This window comes from Porites lutea, chromosome 4, assembly GCF_958299795.1.
Source record: "Porites lutea chromosome 4, jaPorLute2.1, whole genome shotgun sequence".
NCBI classification, from domain to species: domain Eukaryota; kingdom Metazoa; phylum Cnidaria; class Anthozoa; order Scleractinia; family Poritidae; genus Porites; species Porites lutea.
Genome location: NC_133204.1, coordinates 48,250,658 through 48,263,827, shown reverse-complemented (window position 1 = coordinate 48,263,827; position 13,170 = coordinate 48,250,658). Strand labels below are relative to the sequence as shown.

At 38.9% G+C, this 13,170-nt stretch overlaps 1 protein-coding gene across 1 annotated transcript in view; it reads right to left on the bottom strand.

Moving 5' to 3' along the window:
- LOC140933895 (4-hydroxybenzoate brominase (decarboxylating)-like) overlaps positions 1-6,457 on the bottom strand; it is a 179,177-nt gene extending 172,720 nt beyond the window's left edge. Inside the window, exon 1 of the mRNA XM_073383567.1 lies at positions 6,442-6,457. The gene's annotated coding sequence lies outside the window, so the exon portion shown is untranslated. The remainder of the gene's footprint in view (positions 1-6,441) is intronic.
- Between the last annotated feature and the right edge of the window lie 6,713 nt (positions 6,458-13,170).

The window sequence follows — 13,170 nt, the reverse complement described above, 5'->3', positions numbered from 1 at the left end:
TTCTGTTGGTATCCGGCGGCCATATTGGTGTTCCTGAAAGGGACACCAACATGGCGTTTCCATACAAGGCTTTATAAATTTAGGTAAACCGTTTTTCCCAATATCTCGCATTTGAAATATTTCACAGACCTGATTCTTGGCAAGGGTTTTTGCATATTTATCGTTTTTCATTTCCCAGATTCTAGTCCTTCTGTATTGAATGGTTTGCATTTTTAGTTTTCATTGCGTGACAGTGCAAGCCGAGAATTGTTTTATGCAAATGGTTCTATCAAAAAGGGGTTTTTTTGCTTCCAAAGTACGCTTTGTATGAACTGAAAACTGTTTTCTCAAAGCAAACCACTTGCTGTGTTGAATTGTACCAAAACCATCTATTACCCAAATGTTTACTTTTCCTTACAACTTAGTGATGTAAGATATCAATTGAAAATAAATCGGAAAAATAGCTTTTCTTATATACTGAGCATCAGAGGTTCTCGAACGTCGCTGTTACTTGTACGAGAAAATATCTACTTTTACTTTCGAGCTTCAGTTCAACGTCCCATGGTTCTTCAAACTTTTTGGACTGGAGAAATTCAACTGGCGTTGCTTTATTTCTTAAGATTCCAAACTAATAATTCATGGTTGACATAATAATCGTGCAATTTTTGTTCCTTTTGTTTTCCGCTGCTGAACACTGAAGAGCCTACTCTGAGAAATCATGGATACTTTTTTCGGCGACGACGGTATGACTGATGGACCTCAGTGGTGTTTCTAATTAACCCATCACGCTTAGGAAAACTAGTTGTTTTGTCACCATCAAGGAATGTAGTTTTATCCATTGACGACTGAAATATTTTACCAACAGAATTTATTTAAAGATTCTGCTCATTTCGTTTTGAGGGTCTAGATAGTTTACTTGCACCGATGTGCCCTAAAGCACAAGTCGATTTATTCAGGTAAAGGGAAACAGGCTACAAATTTATCATAGCGGAAACAAGGATATAACTTTTTTTCAAATCAGTGGAAGCTGCTAGTTGCTATAGGTCTACAATTTATAGCTTATAGTTTTGTCGAGTGACAATTATTTTATTCAGGCGGTTCTAAGAAAAAGGGTGCATTGTTTACGGTTAGTTAGGTTTTGTGTTCAAGCTAGTCTTGGGGAGAACAAAATCCAGATAGATTTGTCATCTCTGGACCCTGTTTCGAGTAGACGGGTTAACGTTTTTAACGAAAATCTCACAAAAACATTTTTAATGGTATTATAATTAAAAAGACTGAACGTTATTTACAAAAGTAATATAAAACATTTTCCTGTGTTTAAAAGGGTTGTATAAAGACTAGAGGGTATGGAAGAATTCTGGAAAGTTCTCAGTGCACACCTTGGACTTTGTCTCACGTTTGTATTGAGCCTCTGTGTGTGTCGATAGCTGCGGACGTCGTTTTGGTCGAGCGTTTTCCGTGAAATCGTCGGTTTTTCAACGAAATCGTCGCTTGCTCGTATCAAGAATTGTTTTGCAAGTTAACGCTACTTGCGAGTTTGAGACCAGAACGTTGAACCCTGAACGTGCAGCACTCCTTCTGCCAGATTTCTTTGCCTTTATCGTGCGACTAATCTTTTCAAACATCAAATCGGGATGCTATGCAATAACCGCTTTAATCTCTAAGATCGTTGTTTCATCAATAGCCTAGTGATCGTCGCGACTTCAATTTCGTTGCAAATATTCATAGAGAATCTCATAATCTATTGTCTTTGATTCACCCAAGACCGTCTCGGGTTTATGACAGTCTATGTAAACAAGAAAAAAGTTTTCAATTGCTTATTTAAAATGTTAACGTTTCCTTACAACACAGAGATGTAAAATATCTGATTTAATCGGGTAAAGCGCATTAGACGTTTACGGACTGTTCCGGTTTCTTTCGCTTTCTAGGTATTAAACAGTTCAGTGTCCCGTTTTGGACTGCAGAAATTTGATTGGTATTACTCTTCTTATTTCTCATGATACCTAACTTAAATTCATGTTTGACGATATTCTTAGCCTTCCGTTTTCAGTTGCTAAGCAGGATCATAATCTGTGTAAATCATTGGTATGTTTTCGCTGCGTCAACGACTTGATAATGCAGATGCCGATGAAAACTGACTGAACTTATTGTTTCTTGAAACAATCGCGTCAATATTAAAACGTTTGGCAGACTGGAAATGATCTTAAAAAAAATAATTAAAGATACTTCTGCTTTCGATAGGTTCTAGAACATTCTTTCACTTATTCTCGGCTTGCACTGTCACGCAATGAAAACTAAAAATGCAAACCATTCAATACAGAAGGACTAGAATCTGGGAAATGAAAAACGATAAATATGCAAAAACCCTTGCCAAGAATCAGGTCTGTGAAATATTTCAAATGCGAGATATTGGGAAAAACGGTTTACCTAAATTTATAAAGCCTTGTATGGAAACGCCATGTTGGTGTCCCTTTCAGGAACACCAATATGGCCGCCGGATACCAACAGAAACATCTGTTTTCGAGTTTTCCTACTAATGCGTGAATTTTTCGCTTCAGGAACTCATAAAGATTTCAGTAATATTTATTCTGAGACAAGGAATGTTTAGATTGCAAAATCTCCCAAAATCGGTAATGTTTTTAACCCCCATAAGAGTTTTCTTGGCCGCCAGCTAAATGCCGCGTCACGCAAAAGCCTGGAAAGTCAAACGTCCTCTCTCGCAAAACGAAGAAGCCTTTCGAACCAAAAATTTTTTATGTAAAGATGTTTAGGTACTGTAATATCTCGTGGAAGTAGAAACTCAGAAGAATCGATAGTTTCTTATTTTGATTTTTGGTGACGTCACGTGCAACCCAAGAATACGCCGAAGTGTACTTAATGTAATGCGGGGTTGCTTTCCTCAAGAAGAGCCAAATCGCCCGCAAAAATTTCTTAATTTAATCAAGGATTTGCCTCAAGCTGAAAACAGCTAGTCGACATTAAATTTTTAAAACAATCTAAAGCTCACCTAAGAGTTCGTGAAGTTGATTGTTACAAGAGCTGCCAAGCGCTAACAATGAAAGTAAACAAGCCTTTGTGGATGTTAAGCGATTCTAAGAAAAAGAATGCTAACGAGCACTTTATTCCTGCGGAAAACTTGGCAAGTCATTGCCGGTTTGATTGGCTGATAGTCATACGATAGACACGCATTAGCATACTATAGGTGGTAATTGGACAATTGAATTTTGTCTATAAACTGAATTTCTATTGTGTTAAGCGATTCAAAGAAAAGGAGGGTTCTTATATAACTTTCAAATTCAGCTTAACAGAGGAAATCAAATATTTTTCGAGCGGCAAACTATTGTTATTAATAGAAGAATATTGAAATTCATATCTTTCAATCGCATTAAATCTTCTTTTTCATTTTCAATTTCAATTCCCCTTAGTAATTTAACAAGTGTTCAGATCAGTTACGGTATCGCTTTAAAACCCTTTTTAATCATTATCAATTTCACATTAGTCTCTTTCTACTTTTGAGTTTTACGACTTGTGTTCTCGCACAACAAATAAACAATGATAATCTCTAAATTAAACTTGTCAAGGTTCAATTATTTTGCCTAAGTTATCGAGTTTAAAAGTCGTTTCGTAGAAACCATAAAACGCTTCGTCGCACACTTTCAAAAATTTCGAAGAATTCAGAACAGTAGCTCATGTCTACTTCTTATTCATTAAAAAATAAGCAAAACAGCCGCAAGGATTTCGGGTGGCCATTTATTAGTTTTTGACACCTAAAATATTTGAAACAAAACTGCTTAAGTTCTTTAAAGCATTAAAGGGGCGTATACTAAATCAATATGGAAAAAAATAAACTTTATTAGAGGCCCTGCCAGGGGGGGCTCCCATGTCGCTCGTCTGAATTTTAAAACGTCTCGTGTCGGTGTGTATTAATGCTTCACGTCGCTGTCGGAAATTGAACGAAAATTCTTTGTCTTCGTCGGAATTTTAGAAAAGGGGGATAGCGATGTGTTGTAAAGAAACCATTACAGTTGTGCAATTTCTCAGTTAACCTTTCGCGTGTAGAACACCGATACATCGCCGTTCACAATTAAGAGTGTGTTCCTTTCGGTGAATCCAAAAACGGATTTTCGATCTTAAAACGGATTTCGCGTTCCTTTCGGCAAATCCAAATTCGGATTTTTGATCTGGTGAATCCTTTTTGAAAAAAGATTCACATTGGATTTGAAATCCGAAGAATCCGAATCCAGATTAACGGATTAGTGATCTACGCTGTTCCATTCACAGTGGATTCGAAATTAGTCAGATGATCCAGCTGTATTTCCCGTAGAGACTTTCCTAATTGCTGCCATTTGCCGTAAAACATCTGAAAACACCAGAAGATTGTTCAAAGTGGCACAGTGAAATATCTATGTGCTGACCATTTGTCGCTAAAAGGGACAAATAACTGCTATCTTTCTACAAACTCGCTTGTGGACGCGATAGGCACTCGATCGTGTTACATAAAAAACCGAGCTACGAAACTGGGTTAAACTGAGCGGATAACCTTTAGATAATTTTCAACTTTAACGCTCTCCTTCGGACTTTTGATCTTGATCTTCTTGATCTTCTTTGATCTGAGTATGTTCCATCGTCGTTATTCGAACTGCCGACCACAAAATTCTGCACGGTATAATCGCATAATTTGTCAAACAGTAGAAAAAATGTCATTTCTTGAGAGGCTGAGGCTGTCATGCATATTGCACGCTTTTGCAAAAGGTTACCAAGGTAACAAATCCTATTTCGGATTTAACGTTCCTTTCGACCGCGAAATCTGGCAAATCTCGGATCAGAAATCCGTTGTTGGATTCGCTTAAAGGAATACTGTCAACACACCCTAAGTGATCCACGTTCAACATTTAAGACTAACTGACGTGAAGGCCGGTTAACGGTGGTCTACTCTGTGAGAGCGATTGGAAGGTCGGTGATTAAGTTACCTGGTCCATGGTCTCTCCACCGTCATCACCGTCCGACAGAGGGCGACAAGGATGTGAGAAGTTCAGGAACAAGCAAAGTATTCACCATTTTCACATAGACTATAATGCACCTTGTTTACCTCCCAAAAACTTTGCATAACCATTGTTGTCGATTTCTCTTGGCACGACTGTAATACCCTGGAGAATATGGAAACAATGGTTATGCAAAATTCTGATTGGGAAAACAAGGTGCATTATAGTCTATATGAAAGTAGTGATTACAAGAGATGTAAAGTGTGCCTAAAGTTAAGCTATTTGACGGACAACCTAGTTCCAAGGTCTCCCAGGAGTTATGCGGGGTTGCGTAAATGAAGACTACGCGACGGGCCAACGCGACGCGTTCAGGAGGGTCCACTGAAACTCCCTGACGCCGAGAGACAATCTCTGAAGCGCAAGGAAAATTAACGAAAATTACTTCTTCTTGGCATTCAGACTGGTGATAAATTAGCCAAACTACCGTTCTTTGTCGCATATTCTCGGCTTTGCCGTCACTGTCGCAATTCGTGACCAAAGCCGGGTTGTCGCTTGTCGGGATCATTTTAGGCTCTTACGCTACTTTTTGGGCATGCCGCTTGTCGGAATTTACCCTGGCAGGGCCTCTATAGTCGGCTTCGAGCAACAGCTCAGTGTCCCCCCAGTGTAGTTCATCAAACGTTTTGGTCTGGAGAACGTTGATCAACTCGCATTAATTGCTCTTATTTCTTAAGATATGTGACTAACATTCGGGATTGACGATATCATCCTACAATTTGCCTCCTGTTTCCGGTTGCTGAACAAGAGCCTACTCTGACAAACTGTGGATATTGACAAGACAAGACAAGAAAATTTATTTCACTCAGGTCCGACGGGGGTCTTGTTTACTGTAGGTAGTGTCGACCGATCTATCGGTCGATATAGCGGTCGATAGTCGGTCGAAAAGGGGAAAAAGGGCGAAGGGAAAATGAGATTGGAGCGAATGCTATAAGAGCCGGTGTTTTTTTTCCGCCGCCATTTTCTCAACTAATCCGATAACGTCAGCTGTCAAAACGTGACCAATCACAAGTAGGCGCTTCTCAGCATGGTCCGAACTTAATTACTTTGTTTACCGGAAATTTTCAAGTCGAGACGCTTTTTTCAAGTGATACCATAATCGAGCGAAAGAAAACATTTTTACTGTTCTTGTTCCCGAAGCAGAGAGAAAGAGGCGTTAAATACATCCTTTACTTTTACTAGACAAGAGGCATTGTTTTTTAGATAGCGTCTATTGGACCATTTACGGCAATAATGCCCCGACAAATTAATTTCGAAATCTACAGAGAAACTGAACAAGCAGTTCAAACTGTTCTCAGATGTTGTGCTTTTCAGTTTCCAGGATTTCGGAGCTAGTTTCGTAATGCCGAAAGAATGGAGAAAGCTTTGCAGTCGACGCAAAAACAACTAAAGAGTTAACATACTTTTATAGAAACAGGTTTACCTGAAAGTGTTTTCCAGCAGGAACTGGGCCAAATCAATATTAAGTACGTTTTGTTGAACTCCTTCAGTTCAATTCACGCTTCAACCGCATCAACTCGCTCTCAATTCACTGTCCTCAGGCCGCATCAGTGACTTTCCCTTGCGAGAACTTAAAATGCAAGATCTGTGTCACATCCTCTCTTTTGAGTACTAAACTGATCTGCAGTCTGGTACACCCTCACTACAGGGAATTTCCATAAACTGTTGTCTGTTTAGTTTATGAGAAGTCATCTTTGTTTGGTTTGTGTTTTTTTTCTTGCGTACCGTAACAGAACAGAAACAAAGCATTACGAGATTCATCCAGGACACAGAAAAATAGAGCGATCGAGACAGATCTCGGCTAAAACGCTTTTCGTGATCTTTACTACTCTAAACGGAAAAAAGTTTATTGTTTAATTCTGATCAGGCATTATTTTTTTGGCGTAAAATCGACAAACGATTGGCTTATTCTGATTCTGCTGGTCTCCACATGTTTGACACCTATTTTTAAAATAAAATTTGCCCTGCTCGTTTTTTGGATGCATTTTGTTGCAAGCCGATTTTGTAACCACGCCTTCTTATTTTGGCCCGCTTGTGCGCATGTTTTTGTACAGGGAGAGGGCGCTAACCGCAGCATTCCCCTGCAATCGACCTAATGATGACATTTTTATTTAGTTATACTAGAAATACGTTTTCGCAAAAATCTTGCGAAGCTAACTGTGTCAGCAGTGAGAATAAACAGTAAAAAGCCAAAGGGTAAAAAAACGATGAAAAACAACAACAACAACAAAAAATACAGGAAGTAGCTACGCCGAGATTTGAACTTGAACCCCTACTTCCTCCAGCGAAAAAAATGCTGCCTCTGACCACTCGGCCATGGGACCACTGCATTACTTGAGATTCAACATTAATAGCTGAGCTCTCGCGCGCGAAGCGCGCCAGCGGAGCACCACGGGTAAGAAAATGAAGTAATCTACCCATCCGAGAAAATTTGGTAATCACGTGACCGTACACCGCCCGCCCGAGAGACCGTCCGTCCGCACCACAGGTATACCAATGTAAAATAACTCAATCAACAGGTATGGCAACCGAAATGCAACTCGAGGTTATTTTGGCAGGAAATCGCATAGCCACCGGCGTCTTGTAAAGCAGAGACAACAAAAGAGTCAATAAAGACGAAAACGGAAAGCGGAAATTTTTTCTGTATCCGTTTTGTCTAAAGTATTAAACTTAGATAAGTTGTCATCTCCACAGATTTGGCGACGGAGATTTAAAAAACAATTTTGTAGCGGCGTTGACAAAAAGAGAAATGGTAGCGGCCATCAATAACGCAAGGTGAAAATGAGCGGCAGTGGGAAAAAGTGAACGAGAACACGTTAGACATTTCCTCCATAAAACGTGTAACTAAGAAGTTTCTGGAAGTTTCACGTTTTAGTCGTGCAAAACGACGGCAAAGAAATGTACAAAAAAAGTGTGCTGCACGTGCAAAGTTTCTTTTTGCTAATTAGACCTATTGTTGTTTTTCACCGTTCTCCGGCGTTGCATGCCTTTGCCGCTTAGCATTACTATACAATATTCCTCTGAGTTATATTTTGTTTGAAAAAACTATAAATATTATCGAAAGCTTCGCTTTTAGCCCTGGCTAAATCTATATATTAGTCTTGAAGTCTCTTTCTTTGCCATTAACACTGTTTGAACCTTATGGAGATGTATTTATCATGAATTCAAGGATACATTTGAGGAAAAATAGCTCAAACGAGTATTTCAAAACCATTTCGCACTATTTCCGTGTTTATTCACTCTCGTGCTTTATATAGGCCGCTCGATGAACGCACTTGTCTTCTTCTTCGTTCCTCTCGCTGAAGTTCTGGTCGCCGTTCTTTCGGTGTTAAACCTTCCACGGCAAGGACTTCCAGCCACTTGTCCAGTTGGGCACTGTTGTGTTTGCAGCCCGCTGTTATTTGCCTCAGAAATACTTTGCGATTCGCCAACGTTCAATAAACAGAGGATGAAGCCGCTGGACGCCTGGAAACCTAAAGTGCGCGGTGACGTCATGTTAAATGGCGTTTTTAGGAATTTTTTATGGCTTGTTGCTAGGCAAAAACGGATACAGTGCACGCTTTCATCAAAAGCAGATTGGACTATTGTAACTCACTTTTATACGGACTACCCCACTGCGCCCTCACTAAACTGCAGCGTGTTCAAAACGCAGCTGCAAGAGTTCTATATCTAGCACCACGGTTTTGCCATATCACACCAATATTATACGAATTACACTGGCTACCTGTGACGTTGTGCCTGTGAATTTAAGGTTATTATAATCACTCACAAAGCAATCTATGGAACAGCTCCTAATTATTTATCATCTCTCGTTAACTTTAAACCTAATTCTTCGTACAGCCTCAGATCAAATAACAAATATCTGCTTTCAAATCCTAACTTTAGGACTCTCCCTACTCTTGGTGACCGAGCCTTTGTAGCCGCCGCACCAAAACTATGGAATAATCTTCCGTTAGATCTTAGATGCACCTCCGATTTTCAAGTTTTATAAACGTAATTTGAAGACTCACCTTTTTAAAAAAGCCTTTTTTGTGATATAATGTTGTAATGTTTGTATTATTTTTTTACGGTATATTTTTAGACCGTTAATTGTAAGGCGCATTTGAAAACTGTACAGTTGAATTTGCGCGGTGTAAATAAATGTTATTGTTATTATTACTGTTATACCAAACCGATAGAAAGATTTATGACCAAATCGAAATCGCAGTTCGCTTGCGATCCTCGGGTGATCCGCGTGCTGCGCGCGCGACAAAATTATAAACTCGCTCCGCGAGGACAATGTGTTTTGCCCTATATCGACCGAACCACTGTTATGATAGAGGGGGCAAAGGGGAAACGATTATTCATTTTATAGGCATACCTTTAGAGTACAAAAGCGGGAAGTTCATTTGTAGCTTGATTACACACATTCTCAGACAAAGACAAAACATACCTAAAACTCTCATCTTAAAACTCTCACTATCGTTTATGGCTTATTACTATTCGTCGCAAATATTTTCATAATGACATGGTTAAAAAATGGAAAATCAAGATATATGGAGGCTGGCAGGGGAAGAAACATGAGAATACCCCGGTTGATGAACCCTATAAAACTATCTTTTTTAAAATAACAACTAAACGAATAATTACCATTTGTTTAAAAACTCTCACGTATATTCGACCGTGAGACTGTTATTCAGTAATTGCTATCCACTTGGTGCCTGTTTTTCTTGAATTGCGTCTAGACAGACGAATAAGAAAAACAAAGAAGCCAAACTCTAAAAAACGTTGATCGACATCCTGAAAAAGAAATATCTAGATTCACTAATGGATGGCGCGACATCTAACTTAAGCACTTTAACCTTATCCAGAATGCCCGAAATCCAAATTCTTTAGTGTAAAGAAAAAAAAAAGTTTCAATTTCATTTTGTGAAAGAACAGGGAAGCAAATAGTCTGTTCCAAGCAAAACCTTAGACTTTTGTTTACTGGTTTAAGGGGTTAACAATTTTTAATAATTGAAACTAGAAATGAAAGATATGATAATAATCTTTTGAGCAACATGCGGCTACGCATCAAGGACCATCAAGGCATAGAGACAAGGTAAATGACTGAAAAGGGGGAGGCTTGAAGGCAGTATGGAGAGGAGCCCCACCGTCGGTTGCTCTGAGAAAGATTTCTGGATACAAGACAGATTAAATACAACAGTTTGCCTGTGGATTTTATTTTACCTGTATTTTGATTACAACCTGAACAAAACTAGCAAGATTAGAGCCGATTTATGGATCGTGAAAGTTGTAATTTTTTTTAATTAATTTTTTTGGCCACGAGTCGAAGCACGAAGGAGTTCTTGAGAACTCGTTGAAACGTGTCCGTGTGTTTAATTTCGAATTGGAATTTGGAAGTGTTGGTTGTTGAAGAGAGGGGAACACCGGAAGGAGTACTCGGAGAAAAACCTCTCGGAGCAAAGGAGAGAACCAACAACAAACTCAACCAGTCCGGGCCAGAACCAGAACTGGATATATGATTTCCTGTTATCTGACTGGCTTACGCAAAACCAAAACATTGCGGTTTAGACCGCGAAAGGACTAAGGCCGGGAGAAATGGCGGCGATGTCGCGTCGAAAGCCGCTCCAAAGATACTCATGATACGATAGAATCCTTCCGATCTATCGATCTCTCGACTGTACTTGCGGAAAATTCCACCGAAAAGTCGTTTTCTTTATTTTTCTTTACTGGAATTACGTGACTCACAGAGGCTCGCGAACTATGAGCTTTAATCAGCAATCTTGTTTACGACTTCTTCGAACGATGTAGGCCTCCTGATCTTCTCAATTCGGGAGAGCCTAGGAAAGTGAATGTTTCCTTATAGCGTGCATATATACCCTAAGTAAGCGTAATTTTGGCCTTGATTTGCCTGATTTCACAAGGGCTGTGGACTGAAATGTAAATTTTTACCGACATTCTTATTTCACTGTGCACTGGGATAGTGAATATTATATCGACAAACAGGTTTATATCGTTTGAATAAGGGCAGTTCATTTCGTTTTAAATTGGTTCTCTTGTTTGAAGTGCTTCAGTTATTATCAGAAGATGATGTTTCAGGTACCTTAAGCAAGTTCTTATAACATATTCAGCGGGTGACCCAGATTGTATGAATTCCTTGACTATAATAAGAAAGTAGGAAATAAACATGTGAATGTTTATTAATTGTTCAGTTTTAAAAATTGTATGTCACTATAGTTTTGATTTCTTAAAAAAAAACATATAACATTTTAACATCCCCATTTGAGCTAGTATCGTTCTCAGATACTTCTGCTTTTCTGTTTACAGTACAATTGTTGCAATATTTGTATTTTGTACACAAGCATAGGCCATAATCATTCCACTAAAGGATAAGCAAATAATACCACTCAGTAATATATAGATTTAGCCACGGCTAAAAGTGAAGCTCCCATTGATAAATTTATAATTTAAATCAAACAATAAACTTGTATTCCGCAAATCAGTTAACTTAAGGGCACATTCATGTGACTTTTGAGGGAAAAGCTAAGTGATTTTGGAGTGAAACCAATCTTGCATCGAGTTGATATAGCCTTATATATACACCCAAAAAATAGTCTTCGGTCACATTTAGAGCAGTAATGGCTCTTGATCACAGTAGATAAGGCGTGGAAAACAAATCAGGCCGAATTTTTTGCATTCGACAAGTTTACTTTACAAATTCTTGCCAATAAATCTGGGTGCGTGTAAACCAACCTTTTGTTTTTTTTAAATACACCACATCTGAGGAGAAAGAGTACTATGAGGCGCTGTTTTTATCATACAGACCTCTGAAAAATGCAGTATTTCACAATTTTTCAAGACAAATTGCATTCATTCAATATTCAGGACCATCGAAGCACGCGTGGACTTTCAGCGAAACAGTTCAAAAAATTTCCAAAATCACCTATACGGCCAGCCGGTTCTAAATTTTGACAAGCGCCAAATTTGCAAAGAAATTTTAAGAGCTACGCTTCAGCTTGATAGAGAATTTATTGAGTTCTATTTTTAATAATGGTTTTATAACGATGTGCAGGATGTGTAATCTTAAAAAGCGTTTGATACGCTCGGCATTTTGAGTACTCCTGCAAGCGATGTTTATGCACGGCTGAAAACAAACGGAAAAGCGACGAAAATTGCACTTTTGAGACTACCAACAATCAATAAAGAAATAATATATAGATTTAGCCAGGGCTAAAAGCGAAGCTCTGGTTAATAATACGTGTAAACTAAAAAAAAATAAATCTTGTTATGCTAAACGGGGGACGACAATGAAAATGGCTTCAAGACTAATAGATCTAATTAGCAAAAAAACAAATTGCACGTGCAGCACACTTTTTCTTCTAATTAGCAAAAAACAAATTTGCACGTGCAGCACGCTTTTTTGTCTTTCCCTTGCCGTTGTTTTGCACGACTACAATGCTGTTTTGTACGACTAAAACGTCAAACTTCCTAGTTACACACTATTCTTATGGAGAAATTGTCGTATGTGCTTACCCAATATTTTGTTTCCAGTGTTCATGTTCGCTTTTATTTTTCACTGCCGCTCATTTTCACCTTGCTGGCCGCTAGCATTTCTCATTTTCTCACCGCCGCTCTGAATTTCCATGTTTTTCTTCCTACGAATTTTCAATAACTCGCTCTAGCTCTTTCTCTGTTATCCACGTTAGTGGATGTACACATAAAAAATAACGCCGAAAAAGACACGACTTTTTTCTTTCTAAAAGTCCGGGCGGCCATGTGATTTCCTTCCAAATAAATCCTTGAGTTGCATTTGGCTTCCCATACCTGTTGATTGAGTTATTTTACATTGGTATGCCTGTGGTGCAGACGGACGGTCGCTCGCTCGATCGCTCGGTCGGTGTACGGTCACGTGATTACCGAATTTTCTGGGATGGGTAGATTACCACATTTCCTTAGCTATGGGGCTCCGCCCACACGCGCGCTTCGCGCGCGGGTGGAGCTCCGCTATAATTCGGTAGAACATTTACAGAGACAACAATTTTCATTCACGAAAACAAATGAGTATTTAAGTGTCTCTAAGAATCCTCAAGTCTTTTATAAGCTTAAAGATTAAGTTTATAATGTTTTATGTTTTCAAAGATGAACTCGCGACAAGAAAATCGCTCAAAGC